Here is a 13,454-nt window from a genome sequence, read left to right as displayed (position 1 = left end):
AGATGAAACAGGACAGTATCTGGTGACTTAGGAAAGGGAAGTGGCTGTAAGTGCTAGATTTCAGAGAACAAAGAGATCTTCGGAGGCTGAAGAAGTTCTTTCTGCTCTTTTTAAGAAGTCTAGTTCTAGCCAAGCTCTGCCTCTCAGCATGTGGGACAATTAATTCCTTCAATTCCTCCACAAACAATTGGAAGTGTTATCTTTGGGCTAGGCCTAAGCCATGGAGGCATGAGGCGAACAGACCCCAGCCTCAACCTTTAGGAGCTTGCAGAGGAGCCAGAGAACCAGGCATGCAAACAGTTGTAACAGGTAAGAGGGACAGAATCATATGGCTGTTTATGGAGCAGGCCTGGAGGAGTTGGACAGATTAGGGACCAAATTCCAGCTCGGCTACTTACTAGCACTATGGCTAGTAGCTTAACTTCTCTGAGCCTTCTTTTCTCATTTGAAAAAATTGAGATAATAATAATGAGTTCTTCACCTTGTTGCAAAGATGAAATGACACAATGCTTGTTAACGCACAGCAGAGTCCTGGTATTAAGAGTTCAATAATTGTTAACTGGTATAATTCAGGGTGAAAAACGTGTATACATTTATTTAGAGATTTTGAATTATAATAATATGCATGTGTATACATTTGCATATATGTAATATGTGTGTGTCTACATATAATAATATGTGTACATTTATAATATAGATTATATATGTATGTATGTATATAGTACTGTAGAAAGCTCTTAACCTCTAAAGTTTTCACTTTCCTTCTTCTCAAAATAATCAGTTGGCTCAGAACTCTCCCTGTGACCTTGGACACATCAGGCTTTCCACAGTCTCGCTCACCCACCCTCAGCATTATCTCTGACCAAATGAGTCCCCCACCTTCCTGTCATGCTCAACCATAGGAGTTCTGAGTATTCTCAAAAGTCACTTCCTAAAACCTTGCAAATCTCTGAATTCATGAGGGTTGATATGACAGCAAGCACATCAGAAGTCCATAAAGAATTGCAGTGGGACCCAAATTCTTTTTTCTAAAAAGTTAGTAAATGAGCAAGACATGCTCCTCACTTAAAGCTGAGTTCGGCCGGGCGTGATGGCTCATGCCTGTAATCCCAGCACTTTGGGAGGCCGAGGTGAGTGGATCACCTGAGGTCAGGAGTTCAAGACCAGCCTGACCAACATGGAGAAACCCCGTCTCTACTAAAAAATAAAAAAATTAAAAAAAAAAAATTAGCCGGGCATAGTGGTGTCCTGTAATCCCAGCTACTCAGGAGGCTGAGGCAGGAGAATCGTTTGAACCTGGGAGGAGGAGGTTGCAGCGAGCTGAGATCGTGCCATTGCACTCTAGCCTGGGCAACAAGAGTGAGACTCTGTCTCCAGAAAAAAAAAAAAAAAAAAAAAGCTGAGTTCACCGAATGAGGGAGCCAACTGAACTTGGAGTTAAATTAAGAGAGTGGCGATCTAAAGTTTGGTTCAGCACCTTGATAGTTAAAAGAGTAGTTTCAGAAGTCAAATTATCCCAATTCAAATCCTGGCTATGCTTCTGCTTGACTAGACTATCCTAGCAGGTTACTTAACCTCACTAGGTCTTGACTTGCTCATCTTTAAGTGAGATCTTTATAGTGCCTACCTTAAAGTTTTGCTGTGAATTCTGACTGTGATAGCGCATGGAAGTTAAATATCACTGTATCTGCCTGGTGTATAACTTCTCAATAAACATTAGTCATCATTATTATTATTACTCTTATTTTTCCATGGGCATAGTGTATTTGTACAGATAAATTTTCACCCACGTCAATTTTGTCTAGCCATTTTCTCCAATAAGCTTCATCAACTGGGAACTGACATCCTCCTTCCTATGATCATCTCACCACTTAGAAAAAAACTTCTTACCTTCTGACATGATTTGATTCAATAGCCACACTAGTACCTAGCTCATCGCTGAAATGTTTGTTCAGGCTCCCATCTGCCTCCCCAGTTACACTTCCATCAAGAGTCCTGTATTTTTCATGTGTATCCTTACAGACACCATCAGTGATGCTTGTCCTCTTATATGGATGTTTGTCTCACTAAAGAAAACGGAATAATACATTTAAGAACCCCAGGAAGAGGCCAGGTGTGATGGCTTGCACCTGTAATCCTGGCACTTTGGGGGTTGAGGTGGGAGAATCCCTTGAGGCAAGGAGTTCAAGACTGGCCTGGATAACACAATCTCTACAATTTTTTTTTAAATTTAGCCAGGCATGGTAGCATGTACCTGTACTTCCGCCTACTTGGGGGGCTAAGGTGGGAGGATCACTTGAGCCTGAAAGGGTGAGGCTGTAGTGAGCCACAATTATGTACCACTGCATTCCAGCCTGGCAACAGAGTGAGATCCTGTCTCAAAACAAAACAAAACAAAAGAAACCTCAAGAGCCACTTTTACTAATTTTTTTACATATTTCCCCCAATTTTATGCTATATTTTCTTATATGCCTTTATAATATAATATGCCTCATTCCCCCTCCTTTTGCCCACCTTTCCTCTTGCCCATTTTACCTGGCTTATTTCTTCCATGTCTTTCAAAGTTAAGCTCACATATGACAGTATTCATTCATTCAACCACAAATTAAAACATCAGATACTGTGCTAGGTGTTGGATATGTAATGGTAAGCAAAACAAATGAGGTCCCTATTTTCCTGGGCTTAGAGTCTAGAAACCAAACAGATATTGATAAAATTATCATACACATAACTCACTTTAGACCATGACTAATGCCATGAAGGAAAGGCTCAGGGTGCCACGCAAGCACATTGCAGAGTGACCTGGTCACATATGAAGAGTCAGGGAAGGCATCTTGGAAAAAGTAACATTAGGCTGCATTAGGTATCTTATCTGTAGTTTCATATTAACCTCTGCTTATAGCTCATTGCATTTACCAATCATGGTGCACCGTCATTCTCTCTCCATCTGTTTGTCTCTCTTGCTAATCTGCGAACGTCCTGAAAGCTGGTGAAGAATCTTATTCCCAGAACCTATTACAAGCCTGGCACTTAATAGGAGCTCAAGAATTGGTCATTAAATTATTTCTTGTTTTTGAAATAAAGTTTAGGGACCCTTTGAGCTGAGCATTTCTCTCAATCTAGCCCAGAATCAGTCCTCAAAATTCTAGACACCTTGCTTCATGCCCATGCTGCTGCCTACTTCCCCTTTCTCCAGTAATCATCCCCTGGGAAGAGGTGTTGTAACTCCACATCAGCCCCAGGGCAGCTCTCATCGGCTCTGCCGCCTAACTCATATCGCATTACATTTAATACATGTGTATAAGGAATGCCGCACACATTTGGCAGTGCTTCTGTGCACCGTGTCATTATAAGCCATATTGACAGCAAACAAGTCACATATTCTCCCTGCGAACACTACAGGAAAAAAGAACATATAATTTTGTTGTTGTTTGTACGCTTTTCTCCAAGTCACATTGGACACCATTTGCCTTTCATTAGAAACACCATGCTGACAGTAAAATCACATATCCCCAACACACAAAGAGGAGAAAAACAAGCTGTCTGGGCCCCCTGTGAAGGGGAGGAGCAAGGACATGGACTCTGGGAAGGGGCTGAGGTAACAGAAGAGGGTGATTTCCAGGGCTTTAGTGGCTCTGATTCCCCTAGAGAGAGTTGATGCACTCTTGCCCCACAGGGTCCATCTGTGTCATCATGCCCTGGAGTTTTACTCCACTCAAGCCTTGCCTCATGCATTCACTTATTCATTTATTTATTCACTCATTAATTCATCCAACAATGTATTGCTATATATTCTTTCTGGAATTAAGAGGGGAATGTAGAACACTGAAATACATTGAGCTCTTACTATAGACATTTGCTACATATTTAATTTTCAACAGAACCTTATGAGGTCAGTAACTATTGATTGCTTCACAGCTTTGATAACCGAGCATCAGAAAGCTAAAGTGACTTGCTCAAAATTACCAAGTATGTAAGATCAAGATTTGAACCTAGGCCTATTTCATTATAGAGAGTAAATAAATGAATGAGTATTTACGGAGTGTCTATAATGTGAGGCACTACTCATGTTTCCAGCATATATTTGACATTACAATCGTTTACGCCCTTGCCTTCCCCACTAGCAAGCTCATTCGTTTATTCATTCAATGCTTATTCAATGGCTTTCCTGTAGTGAACACTGTAAGTTATCTGATAGCAGAGCTTATGCCTTAGTTATTTCTATAGTCCTAGGCTATAACATAGAGCCTGGGACACAGCAGAAGTATAAAATCTACGAAAACAAGAGGGGAAGGAAGATGGAGGCAGGAAGTTGTTTACTATCTAGGGGAAGATAGGTATGTAGATAGTGAACCGGATGGAATAAGGCAAATAAAGGTAGACATTATTTGCTAGGGGAATATTGAGAAATAGATGATTCCTGGCAAGTGCAGGAATTAAAAAAATATTTTACCCAAGAAGACTCACTAAGCCTAGTTATAAAGACTGGGAACTCCAATGTGTGAAGAATGGATGGAACGTTCATGTGTGAAGAAAGGATGGCAAAGAGATATGGTAGGGTATTGAAGGCCACACAATAGAGAGAGTGAGTAGCATGGTAGGAATATACAATCTATAGAGAGAGAGAGTAGGAAGCAGGCTAGAAAGACAAAGTCAGATTGTAGAGAGTGTCAGCTTTCTTTCTATTTTATTTGTTAGGTGCTGGGGAGATTTATTTCATAGTTGTTTCCCTTCACATGAACTAATAAACTTTTCTTCAGAAAGGCAACAGGATTGGGTGAATTGAATAATCCAATTACCAAGAATATGGCCTCAGGAGTCAAACAGTCCTAAGTTCAAGTTGTGCTCTGCCACCTCATAGGGGTATCACCTTGGGTGATCTAATTCTATTCTCTAACCTCTGGGCTCTTCGTAACAAAATCAAATTGATAGGACCTGTCTCATAGGTGGTGATGATACATTAAATAAATATGCAAAAATTCTTAAGAGTTTTTGGTGTGTAGTAAGCTTTTGATAAAAGTTATTGATTATGATTTCCAATTGATTGTTCTCAACCACATGAGCTCAGAATACAGAAATTAGAAATACTTGTAGAGGAAGGAATACAGCATCCACAGTGTGGAAGTCCCTTCATCTCTCCATCCAACGACATTTACTGAGAGCCCACAAACCATTTTCAGAAATTTTGTATTGACTGATAATGCACAAAGGAGAAATGCAGCATCTTGTCTTCAGGGAGCTCACAGTCTTTAGGGGAGGTAGACAGGTAAATGGAGAGCAGCAGTGCAGCAGACTAAATGCAAATAAGAAATAGACCATTAAAGTGGAAGACTTCCATGTACTTGCTATGTGCATTGTGGCAAATTTCTTTATCTTTCTGAGATTCAGTGTCGTCATCTTTAAATACGGGGGGCGGGAGAGATGAAATCTGATAAATTCTTATACTAACTTGATGAGCTACTGTAAATTTTAAGAAAGAGTTGGCATCTTGCCTAGCTCACAAATGATCTTCAATAATTGCTTATTCAATGCACAAATGGATTAGTATTATAATAGCAGTGCATACAAAATGCAGCAGTGTTATATAAAGTAATGGATTAGGATAGAATTGTATTGAAGAGCAAGGGAAGAACTGTACTACTTTTTATGGGTCTGTCTTGATCAGACAGCTTAAGGAGGTTGTGATAAATTAAATATGGTTAAAAATTCTTGGCAGCTTCTTTCAGGAAGAGCTGATCCCTGGAATCTGGGCTAGACTTGTTACTTGTTTTGGCCATTAGAATATCAAGCTGACTTTTTGTGAGCTCTGGAGACTAGGACCCAGAAGGAGGAATGTTGCCCTCTCACCATTATGTAAAGAAGCTGGCACAGCCTGCTGGAGGAGAAAATGCCACCTGGGGAAGAACTGAGGCACCCAGCCAAGATCCAGCACCCACCACTAGACATTGTGAGTGAAACCATCATGGACTTTTCATCTCAGCTCAACTTCTAGCAGAGTGTGGCTGCCTGAGTGAGCCCAGGGGAAACCAGCAGAGGGACCTCCCAGCTAAGCCACAGAATCATGAGAAATAACACGTTGTTATTTTAAGTTATGTTTTGGGGTAATTTGTTACCTAGCAATATTTAACTGAACAGAGGACTTAATTCGAATGCCAAGGAGATTTTTTTGATAATCTAAAATTTAGTTTATTGTGTGTATGTACACAATTCTAGTTTTTCTGGGCATCTTGTGTTTCACTTGCATTCACTGTTTAAAAGAGTATATATACCAAGAAGGTTAAGAACCACTGTTTTAAGTCTAGGGCAAAAATGTTAAGAGCTTATTCATCTTGTTGTGGTCATGGTTTGCATTTTCGTATTGATTAGTGATGTTAAGTATCTTAGCATAGACCTGTTGAACATGGTACCTCTAGTTTACACTACTGGTTTTTAGTTTACACTTAAAGTTTAAGAGGGTAGATCTCAGGTGTTCTTACTGCAATAAAATAAAATTTTTAAATGAATGAAGGTGCATATGCACATACATGTGCATACACATACACACAAGAACGTCAAGAGCTTTTAAAATTTCAGCTTCGGGGCAAGGCCTATTGCACAGTGCAGAGATGTATATTGTAGGTCAGCTTTGCCTGGGAGCCACAGCTACAGTGGGGCTGTCCAAGGTGCTGGCCACACTGTCTTGCCCATTTCTCATTAATTAACACTGTCCCTAGATGGAGGGCACCTTAAGCCTTTCCTTATGGTAGTGACTTGGTCACACTGTTATGCCATGTTAAAATATGTCTTGCTTTGTTAAACAACAAGAAAGCCAGATGATCCATAATGCTCACCTCTTTGATCCTGAACTGTGCTTATTACCCGCTATCAAGGCTGTGATGAACATCAACATAATACATGGGAGGACTTTAACCTAGGTATACCTGAATTGGATCCATACTCTGTGTCCTTATGCTGGCTCAAGAAGATGTGCTACCCTTGTACCTATGAAGCTCTTGAAAGGCTTACTAGCACCCAAAGCCCTAGAGGGACAAGGTGGAGAGCTGGAAGATATCTGGTTTTGATTCAGACAGAGCAGTGTGGTTAAGAGTGCAGCTCTAGAATCTAACTGGGTTACCAGCTGCAGCACCTTGGGACATTTTGGAGACACTAATTGTACCTACTTTACAGGGGGGTTGTAAGGATGAAACTAGTTAAAAACATAAATTGTACTTAAATAAATTAACATATTCAAAGTAGTTAGAAGAGGGTTCAACTCACAGTAAGTGTTCAATAAATGACAGGCATTTTGATGAAGATGGTGAATGATTATTATAAGGACTGATGATAAAGATGTAATTTTTGGATTTCAGCTCTGACACTTAGCTGTGGGATCTTCTCAAAATTTTGCTATTTTCATATATAAAACAGGAACACATCCTTCTTATGATTATTAACTGAGGGAATGAAGAGGAAAACATAGTGTCGGACATGTAATAAATACACGATATAAATGATATTTTATTCTTCTCTGGGGCTCCCTTCTTTCCTAGGACTCAGCAGATGCTGAAATATTGTCTGAAAGAGTGTGTGGATGTGTGTGTGCGTGAATCTTTAACAACAGAAAGTATAAAAGTCACTTAATGAAATGATAGTGGGTTCATGGAAATGACTCTGGGGTCTCCTGTGTCCTGTTCGTCACAGAGAACTCCCTCTCATCCACTGCTTTTTGCTTTGCTGTTAAGAAGCTTTTGAGATAGATTAAAACAATAGCATCAACAGAGGTATAATTTTCTTCCATCCCTTTTTAATTAGCTGTGAACCGCAGGGCTTTCTAAGTGGCAACAGAATCAGAGAAGGCAGGAGGAGCGGAAAGCCACTATTTGAGTTCTTAGGATAAGAAGCATTTACTAAAAAACATTCTGAGAATCTGGATAAAAGATTCTGCAAGTTGTTCTCTCATCTTTTTAAAAAACAAACCTCTGTCTGTCAGCTCATTGCCAATTCCAGCCTGGAAAATTGGCATGAATGTTTCAAGGAAAGGAAGCAGAAAGTATAAATTTAAGAACTGTGGTAGAACACAGATACATGAGTCAGTAGATCTTCGAAATGCCACAAATCATTTTGTGTGTGTGTTCTTTAAGTCTCAATCTTTCTGACCCTTAAGTTTCTTATCTAAAAAAAAAAGGGAGATGTGTTTAAATATAGCTCCTATTTGCTAAATACCTGTCATATGCAGAGCCTCACAATGATACCGTGAGGTAGGTGTTTTATGTCCAAGTTTCAAATCAGAAAACTGAGGCTTACAAACCTGAATTTATTCAATGGCTCACAGCTTGAAAACTGTAGAACCTACCCAGCTATGAATCTGGTTCTTTCTGAATTCTTCCACTGCATCATAAGACTTCTCATCTTTAAAATCCCTTTCAACTCTGTAAAATTGCATCATTTGTGTACTGTTCAATTGTTAGTTAATCAGAAGCAATGCAATAATACATAAAAGTTCTTAAACTTTTCAGTATCATTCTTGTTTATCTGGAATAATTTAAGAGAAAATTAAATAGTCTGGCTACATGATCACCATAAGCATTATATGTATACAGATATTTTCAAGTAATTAGCAAAACTAATTGAAGAATTTATTCTGAATTTCTCATCCAGTGGGTAACAAAGCCTGTAAGAACCATGAATTTTTTACAAGGAGTTCAAAATATGAATATCATCAAGTATTGTCTGTAAACTAAAAAAAAGTCTTACCAATATATGACTTTACGTTTTTCAAATGTACTTTTAGAGCTTCACAGATGTTATATGTATGCTTTTTAAATTTACTTTTATCTATCTATCTATATATATATATTGAGATAGGATCTCGCTCTGTCACCCAGGCTGGAGTGCAGTGGAGCCATCTTGGCTCACTGCAACCTCTACCTCCTGGTTTAAGCAATTCTCGTGCCTCAGCCTCCCAATTAGAATATATGTATGTTTTAATGTAATGTTTGTATTTACATAACATCCAAGTTTATTTAAAAATGACACTATACTATTCATTACAGCTTTTAGTTCTCATATCCAACAGGTATCAAAGTATAAGTATCCTCATGCATCACAAAACTTCTTGATGTTAAGGAGTCCTCAGTGTAAGGTATGTTAAAAACTGCTTCTTTACCTAGAAGATTGTAAGGTACTTGAAACTCTGCTGTCTCATTTGATTCTTGCAATCAAATCAACAATCATCATATAGTACTTTTGAGACCAGGATTCTACCTACTTATTAACTTTCTGCTTTGTTAGGTTCTAGTTAAATGGGGATTTACTACTCTTCTACTTTAGATCAGTTTTGTGCTTTGGGTATTGCTATAGGCTGAATATTTGTGTCTCTCCAACATTCATTACTGAAATCCTAACCCACAATGTAATGGTAATAAGAGGTGGGGCCTTTGATAAGTGATTAGGTCTTGGAGGTAAAGCCTTTATAAATGGAATTCGTGCCCTTAATGGGAATCTAATGGGATGAAAGAGACCCCAGAAAGCTCTCTCACCTCTTCTACCATGTGAGGACACAGAGAAGGCACCATCTATGAAATAGAAAGTGAGTTCTCACCAGACACCAAATCAGACGGTGCCTTGATCTTGGATTTCCCAGCCTCCATAACTATGAGAAATAATAGCTTGTTGTCTATAAGCCACCCTGTGTATGGTAGTTTGTTACAGCAACCTGAACAGACCGAGACAAAAACTGCAGTCAATAAATCCTAACACGGCAAAGAAGAGTGGATTTCAACTAGAGGTGAGAGAGCTTGGCTTCAAGAGCAGCCAAAAAAAAAAAAAAAAAAAACCATGGTAGAGAATACTACAGCCACTGACATTTTCCTCCTTCAAAGGGTCAGCTTTGCCAGTGGGGTCACCCTGAACCCCTGCAGTGGGAATGGCAACATGTAGAAAATGCCACCGTGTTCCTTACTAATTTTCCCAGGGCTCCTTGCTGAGATATTCTGAAGCCACAATCAAATCTTTAATTTAAAGCATGAGAAAAGGAAATCTATGGCACTTGAAGAAAACTGCCATTGATGGGGACCCATCACTTTTGGAGATAATTTCAGCTGAAATCAGCAGATTACCCAGAAGATACTGTAGAAAGCTGATTCCTAATCAACATGAATAAGAAATACTTTCCCTTTGAATCCAAAGCTCACAGTCACTCCATTTCAAATTCAGCCTCTAAGATCAAAACTGGCTGTAGTAAACAAAGCTCTTAATCCATAGGAACCTTGATATCTTAGATTTCTGGTGCAATGACCTTTATGGAAACTCACCATGCAATTTTCAAATTATCTGTGTCCCTGAGGTCTGTCACAGATACCCAGAGCCTTCCAAGAAACCCACAATTTCCTATGAGAGACAAAAAAGACTTCATTGACTATGTAGATTGAAAATTAATTCCCCATAGGAAAAACAAATGTTGTCTGAAAGTCCCCTGGACTTTACTACAGATCGTAGAACTACCATTTATTGTAGTGGTTCAGGACATTTTTGCCTCTTTGAATCAGTTGGATCCTCATGATAGTGAACTGGGGAGGTGAGTGTTACGTCATCAGCCCCATTTACAAATGAGAAACAAAACCAAGGAGGCATTCTGAGAGGTCAGTTCGTCTAGGCATAACCAAGGCAAGACTTGGATCTTTTGGCTTCATGAGAAGTGTTTTTTTCTACTCTTTGCTGTCTGCCTTCAACAATTGCTGATTTTCCCTTGACTTGGACAAAATTTGTCTATTGTTCACAAACTCTCTTATTTGCTTTCCTGCACATTGCCTGTCTCCACTTACAAGTATTTTGAAATGAAATGGGCAGATTTCCTACCTTGCCTTTGCTGAAGGTCAGCTGCTTACTCCTATTTCATCAGACCTGATTTTGATGACTATCATTTGACAGTAACAACGAGCTAGATCTAGAGTTCTGACAAATTACAAGGTAGATGGTGTAGTGTGAGGGAAAGGGCCAGAAGGCCTAGATTCCAGCCTCAGCAATTCCACTTGCCAGCTTGGCAACATAAGGCCAGTTGTTAAACTCTTGGAGTCTCAGTTAACTCATCTGTAAGACAGGAATGATATCCCATCTCTATCACAGGAGTTTTGGGGGAAATGAAATGAGGTCAGAGATATCCAAGTATTTTACAAATTATACAGAGCTGAATTCTGTCAAAGGCATATAGTTATTTTGCATCCGTGATCACAAATCAAATGTCTTTGAGACATTTGTAAAGAACTGTAGCAATAAAGTTCAGTAAAATTGTGAATGGTGGGTCTGAAATCCACAGAAGAGGGCAGGTCCCACCAATGGCAATATCTTTAATTATGTACCAATAATAATCAGTTAGCCAAACCGGATACACCTGCTAGTCAAATTTGGTATATGAGGCACCAGTTTGTGAATTCCATTTCCACGACAGTATCTCCCAAACTGTGGGCTACAGATGCCCCAAGGGGTTTCAGACTTATTTCAAATGGTCATAAATCTATATGCACACAAAACATTTCCTATCGCCTGAAAAAAACAATGCCATGTACATCCAGACAGTAGTATTTTTAAAGTATAAGTGGATATCATTGTGATTAATAAAGTACACATTTATTCAAAAGCATAAGTTGATTCTTATTAACTTTTTGTTAATTAATTCATTCTCAATCAATAGGCACTAACGACATAAAACTTATTCTTATGGTAGTTGGGAGAATAAACATCATTAAAATTTATTTTATTTTAATATTTTTATTTTTTAGATACAGGATTTCACTCTGATGTCCAGGCTGAAGTGTAATTGTACAATCACAGCTCACTGCAGTGGTGAATTCCTTGGCTCAAGGGATCCTCCTGCCTCAGGCTCCCCAGTAGCTAGGACTACAGGCATGAACCACCATACCTGGTTAATTTTTTAATTTTATTTTTTGTAGAGACAGAATCTTGCTATGTTGCCCAGGCTGACCTTGAACTCTCAGCCTCAAGTGGTCCTCCCACCTCAGCCTCCCCAAGTGCTGGGATTATTCCCATAAGTCACCACACACCTGGCCAATTTTTTCACCTTATAAGGGGGCTTCATAGGCTTAGATGTTGGGAAACAACTCTGAAATATTTTCAAAGGGTATAATAAGTAAGTATAACTAGTTATACCAGCCAACAGAAGGCCTTGTCTTGAGATGGCCTCAGGATCTGATGCCAACTGGATTTGGAGAGAAAAACAAGAAAGACCTATGTTTATGAATACTTTCTGAGCAGCCAACAAGTCATTAGCAGCATCTCTTGATATAAGGACATAGGAAAGGTGTTCTTTGTGTGGGCCACACAGAGAGGCCCTCACATTCACCTGTCGACCTAGTCAGCCACATGTATACATGTTCCTGAGTATGTGTACACACACAAACTAAGCTAGATTCTGCATATTTCCTTATGCACACACACAAACTAAGCTATATTCTGCGTATTTCTTTATGCACACACACAAACTAAGCTATATTCTGCATATTTCTTTATGCACACACACAAACTAAGCCATATTCTGCATATTTCTTTAGGCACACACATACAAACTAAGCTATATTCTGTATATTTCTTTAAACAGTATACACTCCCATATGCACAGGTTCTGATCCCTGGAACCTATATATGTTGCCTTATTTAGGAAAAAACTGTCTTTATAGATGTGATTAAGGATTCTGAGATGGGGAGACTAGTATGAGTTAGCCATATAGACCCTAAATGTAAAAACAGGTATCCTAATCAGAAAGAGTAATAGGGAATTTGACACATAGATATTTACACAAAGAGGAGGTGATATTAAGACAGGGCAGAAAGAGATTTTAAGATATTGGCCTTGAAGACTGAAGTGAAGTGGCCACAAGCTAACGAATGCCTGCAGCCACCAGAGGCTCAAAGAGGCAAGGACTACATTCTCCCCTAGAGCCTTCAGAGGCAATGCAGGCTGCCAACACCTTGATTTAGGCCCAGTGAATTTGATTTCATACTTCTAGCCTCCGGAACAGTGAGATAATAAGTTTCTGTTGTTTTAAACCACCAGATTTGTGGCAATTTGTTACAGAAGCTGCCAGAAGCTAATACAATAAATATACATCTTCTAAACACATACTTTACACATTTACATTACACAGACATGTCAAATGTACATCAACTTTAAGTACACAAAGCCCTTAAACACAACAGACACATCTACCTGAAAATGACACTTCTTATACATATCCTAAAACCTGGCATCACCATCTACCCTGTGACTCAAAAACCAGAGTGTTACTCTTGTTTCCCCTCAAAACCTGAATAAAGAGTTCTTTAACAAGTTCTTCTGGGTCTACCTCCAAAATATTCCCAATCTATTTACTTCTTTCCACATCCCCTACTAGTGTTCTTCTCCAAGTCACCATCATTTATTTCCCAGATTTTATACTAGCCTCCCAGCAGTCTCTGTCACC

The 13,454-nt window shown here is 39.1% G+C and overlaps 1 protein-coding gene across 9 annotated transcripts in view; it reads right to left on the bottom strand.

The window, feature by feature from the left end:
* The window catches only part of LOC105495139 (DAB adaptor protein 1), a 1,257,833-nt gene that overhangs the window by 960,116 nt on the left and 284,263 nt on the right, over positions 1–13,454 (bottom strand). The gene's annotated exons all lie outside the window — the stretch shown is intronic.

Source organism: Macaca nemestrina, chromosome 1 (assembly GCF_043159975.1).
Source record: "Macaca nemestrina isolate mMacNem1 chromosome 1, mMacNem.hap1, whole genome shotgun sequence".
Taxonomy (NCBI): Eukaryota; Metazoa; Chordata; class Mammalia; order Primates; family Cercopithecidae; genus Macaca; species Macaca nemestrina.
Note: the sequence above shows the minus strand (reverse complement) of the source record. Positions and strands in the feature narration are given on the sequence as shown.